This window comes from Callithrix jacchus, chromosome 10 (genome assembly GCF_049354715.1).
Source record: "Callithrix jacchus isolate 240 chromosome 10, calJac240_pri, whole genome shotgun sequence".
Taxonomy (NCBI): Eukaryota; Metazoa; Chordata; class Mammalia; order Primates; family Cebidae; genus Callithrix; species Callithrix jacchus.
Window position 1 is genome coordinate 82584179 of NC_133511.1, and position 6000 is coordinate 82590178.

Consider the following 6000-nt stretch of genomic DNA (forward strand, 5'->3'; position numbering starts at 1 on the left):
GCAGCGATAACAAGAGATACCGCGCTCACAAAGCCCTCAGGATGTTGCCCTCTTGTGGACACAGAGGGCATTACCGCCCAGCGGTCCCATCTGAATCTTCAAAGCCGACACGCATTTGCTTACACAGAACGAGGGGGGATGACTACACACGCAGCCACACAAGCTTCCTCTATCATACACTTGCGCGAACTTCAATGAAATACCTACCTCAAACTTCACGGAGACTTACAAATTCATTCTCTAAGCCACCTGACTTCTTTTTCACAACATTCCCAATTACATAGATTAGAATATCTATGCGGGTAGTCGGAGGTGGAGGAGTGAGGTGGGCCGAGAGGGCAGACAGATTTCCGGACGAATACTTAGGATGGCGATAACAGCGTTCTGCCGTAAAAAGGTTGCGTTGTGTCCCTGTCCCTGCCCCTTTGCCTTAGTGTCCTACGCACAGTTATCTACGGCTACAACATGTGTTTTCTCAGAGTGAATTTTTTAGGGGGGAGGTGGAGGGGAGAAAACCAGAAGCCCGCCACGCAGATCTGTCACCGGCTCCGGAACAAGGCGCAACTCTCCGAGAGGGGGACGCATCCTTGGGAACCGCGCGTCCGCCCGTGAGCGGCGGGAGCCCGGGTCCCTTTCTCTCCCTCCACTCCCCCTCCGCGTCGGCCCCTCCAAGCGCCCTCCTCCCGCTCCTCCTCCTCCTTTCCCCTCCCCAGGCAAGTACTCAAACCCGCCCCGGCCGGGTAGCGGCGGCTCCTGGCCACCGCGCCCTCTCAGGGCTCCGCTGGCTCGGCTCTCGTCCCTCAGCCTGTCCTGCCCCAGCCCCTCGGTCCCAGCTCACAGAAACTAACCCTGGAGTGCCCGGAAGGGCAGGAGCGGAAGGCTCCGCGGGACGGCGGCCCGGCCCTGGGCTCCTGCCCCCTGCCCCCTCCGGCGCCCCAACAGGTAGCTCACAGAGGGCCGCGCGCCCTGGCTCTGCCTCCCAAGCTCTCGAAATCAATCGCTCGCTCCGTCCCGGTTACCTGGGCGGGCTCCAGGATGGTACCGCACGGGAGGGCTCCTTGTGCGCTGCGCCGCGGGAGTAAATGGCATTAAAGAAAAAGGGAAAGATACAAATAAAAAAAAAATTAAAAGGAAGGGGAGTTGGTGCTAGGTCAATTGGCACAGCCCGGGGAGCAAGGAAACAGAACCCCCCCAGCGGCGCGGCCGGCTCGGCCCGTTAACTCAAGTCTGCGGGGGTGTCCCGCCCCGGGCGGGGGCAGCGCAGAGCGGCAGAAGTTTGCCGCCGGGGTGCCAGGAGGTGCGCGCGGAGCGGGGTGACTAGGGGCTTCACCCTGGAACAAGTGAAGGCGATGGTTAGTGCTGTCAATCTTGGCAATCAGTGTGAGCGGCCATGTCGTAAGTATTCAAAGCATTTCCCGTCGTGCAACATCAGAAAGTGAGTGGCCAGGGCATTGATCTGAGCGAGGGAGAGGAGGCAGGGCTCCCCTCCCAGACAACACAGGCAAGACGAGACAAGAGGCGAGGGAGGCAGCGAGCCAGGCAGAGAAGCTGGGAGGGAGGAGGGCGGGCCGGGGGAAGAAGGAGGGGAGAGCGGGAGGCAAAGGCAAGAGAGAGCCGCAATGAGAGAGAAGGGCAGAGAGACCGGCGAGACCAGAGGTTGGAATTGGAGAAAGAGCCTGAAAAGAGACGGTGAAGCAACTATTAGGAGAGAACTGAAAGGAGACAAAAAAGAGAGAGTCAGGGTCAGAGGAGAATGGGGGCAAGCACTAGGTGGGGGAGAGGCAAGCTGAGGGGAAAAGGACCAAAAGAGCGCTATTGGGGCTAGGGCTGCTGGGAGGAGGAGTCAAGAGAAAGGCGAACTGTAGCCGGGAAAAGGTAGGCAACCCGGGGGAAAACAGGAGCAAACTGGAGAAAGTGAGGAAGTCAAATAGTAAAGGAAAATATAAGAATGGTAGCTTGTGCTTTGGAAAAGTTAGGTGACAGAAGGAGGTATGGGCTGAATGTTAAGTTCTAAGAGATAGAACTGGACCACAAAAGTGAGTCATGAGACAGAGAAGGGGAACAGGCAGGCCAGGAAGAAGGCAAGAAGGGTGGATAAGTTGAACAATAAGAAGAATGAAGGAAAAATGAAAAGGAGAAGCAGTCAAAAGAGAGAAAAGAAAGAGAGGAAGGAAGCAGAGATGAAAACACACCAGTTAGTAGGATCTCAGCAAATGGGGGAAGAGAAACATTTTAAACGATGGAGGAGGAGGCATTGAAAGAAAAAAAGTAAAAGCAATTCACACAGGAGATTCCTAACATATGTAGGTGGCAGTGTTCTTGGGGGCCATATGGATTATGTGGTTTATAGGTTCAAATTATTATAAATAACAGGACATGTACAAACCACCAAAGAAAAGTTATTATACTTTCACAACAATAAATAGAATGGTTCCACAATTGTTATATGGATAAGTCTGCACTGTATGGGATTGAGTGGGTGATATATGTATATTACCTCAACTTTGTAGAGGAAAAGATTTGGAGAAACAATTTCAAGACGGGTGGATTAAAGGTTGTTGAAGATGAAAACAGTTTCAGTCACCCAGGATGACATATATAAATGCCTAAGTCATGTATAGAAAATTATGTTAATAAAAGACCCCCCAAAAAAAGATTCCCTTTGATTCATGTGTAGGGTAGATTACATATTTGAAGGCTATAAAGAAGTAGACACCTGAAACTTTATCTCAGTGCAAAAAAAAAAAAGCTGGAGGACCAAGACAGGGAATAACCATGGTCTCACATAGTAGAGATGCAGAATATAAAAGATAGATGAGAAAACTAGCTTTGATAGCAGCCTAGGGCTAACTAGAGGCAGCGTGCACAAGGTGAGGTTGGCCTGCCTTAAACCTGACCCAAAGAAATAGACTAGATTTGAGAAACTAAGGTCAGTGGCAAGTCAAAACTACATCAAGATAAAAGTTGGGAAAGAGGTGCTGAAGCACCAGCATAACCTACAGAGATTTGTAAAGGAGAGATCCTTACTGTATAGAAACTGATATGAGATGGCCTTTTTGAGACACTTCATTGAAAGATCCTTATGAAAGGACATTTGGACCAGAAGAGAAGAGTCAGGAATGGCGGCTAGAGAAATCAGAAAGTTGCATGGCAATCTAAAGTTGCCAACATGAGGAAGACCTCCCACAGATGAAGTGATCAAAGATAAAGGGGAGAAAGTCTCATCTCTCTGTTACATTAACTTTGAAGAAAACGGAGAATGATGCAAACACAGAAGATGGAACAAGCTGAGCTGTTGATCATATACTGCCTTTTTAAAGTATACTCCAGCTTGGTTTCATATAAACTCCAGATAAGAAAAAGACAGAAATAAGAGTGAAGATGAGCACCTAGGATCAGTGGGGCAGAAGAAATAGTCACATGTTCCTGGCCCAGGAGGAAATACAATGCTTGGGTACTGTGAGTTAAACTGACTTGATGATTTTTGGGAGGAGAGTAAGTCCCCAGCAAGACATCTTGTGTCTCCACCACCCACAGTGACTTTCAGGACTGCAGTCTGTCTTTAGGCACCAGAGCCTGGAGGTCATGAGGTAAGCCCTGGCACCTCGCTGGGCAGCTCTTAAAGGCCAGGGATTTCAGAACTGCCTACTGGCCCTTTGACCTCTAAGGCTCAGACCGGTGTTTCTAGCTCAAACAGGAGTCAGATCTCTTCTGTGTGTGTACGAGAGTGGTTGGGCCTCACACTCCTCAACTGTCTTTCCTGGAACTCAACCACAAGGGCCAAAAAATCTCTCCAAAGCCTAAAAAGAGGTCTGCATTGAAGGACCTGTCCTAAATGCCTGCAAAGAGAAGAGGGGTGTAGATTAAGTCTCAAAGACCAAGTCCTCAGGGAAGAGCCACCTAAAGAGGAGAAACATTAGGGACCGAAAGGCTGGAGCACGACTGGGTCCTCCAATTTGCTGCGACAAGTTTGGCTTTCCAAATACCAGCGCGTCCGTCTTTTTAAATCACAGAGCACTGGGGGTTCTGGTGAGCAAGCCTGACCCTGCCGACCAGACGCAGGCCGCTGGCGGGAGGCAAGAAGGAAAAGGAGACATTATCAAGATCTCTGGCCTCCAAGGCCCTAATACGCGGCCGATGAACCTTCCGAAAATGAGCCGCAGAAACCCTTTTCAGATTTTATCTAATAAACTGATAGCAAAGTAAATTGATAAGGCGGAACCCGGAGCAAGTAACAATATTGATCCCTAAAGAAAGGAAACTAAAGTTTGGGGTCTCGATACCTCACTTCAGGCTGTGCGAGGAGTGACACGTGGCCCTGGGGGCGGGGGTGCGAGATAAGGGTTTCCTCTAAAGCCTCGGGCGCTGGCTCTACCAAGCACTGGGAGAGGCGGAAAGCGCAGCAGCCCGCTAAAGTGCTGGGCTCTCCACCTACCCGGTCCGAACCGGCCTGCGGGCTCGGAGAAGTACCCGGAGGAGCAGAGGGCACCCAGGCACACCGTAGCCAGATCCAGGCACTCATAAGTTCACATCCCTTGTTAGAGCCCCGCGCGACGAAAGAATCCCGGGCGCTGAGCTCAGGGGAACCTGGGTGGGATGGAAGGGCGAGCGGTTGGGGCTGACTTACCTGCCCGCAACAGTCGCTGCCTCTGTGCTGTCCGAATGTCCCTGCGCACCGCAACCAGCAAAGGCAATTCAGCTTTGCTAACTTTGGCCTCGCACCTACAGAGAAGAGGCGCCAACTCGCAAAAGGAAAGGCGCGCATGGTCCCTGGAGAGAGGTCCCCCTGAACTTGGGAAGTACAACGCAATCAATTCTGCTCGGTAAGTTAATATTTAAAACACCCACGCAAAAATCATAACGGCTAATAAAACTTCGAATTCCCGCTTTGAAAGACTCCTTACACCATCCGGGCGGACAATTCAGACCTACATGATTTCATATCGCTAACTTCTTTCAGGAAGGACTTCATTGCTACTGTATAAATTGGACAAGCATAAATGTCAATCACTCCCAAACACCGAGAAGAACTTTTACTGAAACGAAGAATAAATGAGAGAGTGTAAAAGCCAGACGGGAAGAAGTTTAAAACTTTAAGTACAGTGCGGAGAAGTTTTAGCAATTGGTTTCCTTAAACGGGGATAACAAACACACCAACACTCCAGCTGCCCATCGCACTTCATTTAAGCTTGAAGTAACCAAATAACCTGAACTCACAAATAACAGTGCCCTTGGGACTCTGCCTCAAAGAAGTCGGAACTCGTGTTTCAGCAACAAAAGCAAAAAGCAAACTGAATAATGTCCTGCGTTCTTTAAGACGTCTTTCTGCAAAAGGATAAGGCATTGTCCCTCGACTTTAAATGGATAGAGAATAACATTAAATTTCATTTGAATCTGCGTGTCATTCTGTTAGGAAGATCACAGCGGTAGCGACAGTAGCGGCAGAGCACCGCCACAAAGGAGGTGGGGAAAAAGTGGTAAAAATGCATGAACTTTTTTCCAAAGAAAAATAAAGATAAATCAAAAATAAGTTTCACAGACATGCCTTTCCTAGCTTAGGAAAGTTATTTTTTAAATGCGCATCTGCTGTCTAAGGTGCAAAGCCAGGCTAAGGGAGTGCGTGGCTGGAATCTGCATGCTGATAAGAGAAGGCTGATGTACTTACAGTGACAGAGGGCAGGCTGCGGGAGAAAAGCTGTTTGTGTTAGCCTGCGAGTTACCCAGGGCTGCAGTGAGAGCAGAAGGGAGGAGTGGGAGTGCCAGTCTGCGTACACCTTCACCGCGTCTCATTACATCTGCCAGCCTCTCTCTCCCTCTCTCTTTCATTTCCACATTCCCTTTGTTCCTGAAAAAAAAAAAAAAATCTACACGTCACATCAGAGTCCCCAGATGCAGTCTACACCAAAGAAAAAAAAATGAATAATTCAATCAAACTGTGCATAGTCTCTAAGGCAATAAATCTATTGCACTTAAAGAAACGAAGGGTAATTACCACCATAA

At 49.5% G+C, this 6000-nt stretch overlaps 1 protein-coding gene across 16 annotated transcripts in view; it reads right to left on the reverse strand.

The window, feature by feature from the left end:
- Positions 1-5797, reverse strand: part of SOX6 (SRY-box transcription factor 6) — a 705491-nt gene extending 699694 nt beyond the window's left edge. For 13 of the 16 annotated variants that reach the window (XM_078340659.1, XM_078340648.1, XM_078340640.1 and 10 more), the window contains exon 1: positions 1020-1405. The gene's annotated coding sequence lies outside the window, so the exon portion shown is untranslated. Of the gene's footprint in view, positions 1-1019; positions 1406-5665 lie in introns of those variants that run through there. The other 3 variants (XM_078340670.1, XM_078340651.1, XM_078340627.1) reach the window with 1 other exon arrangement.
- Positions 5798-6000: the final 203 nt, after the last annotated feature.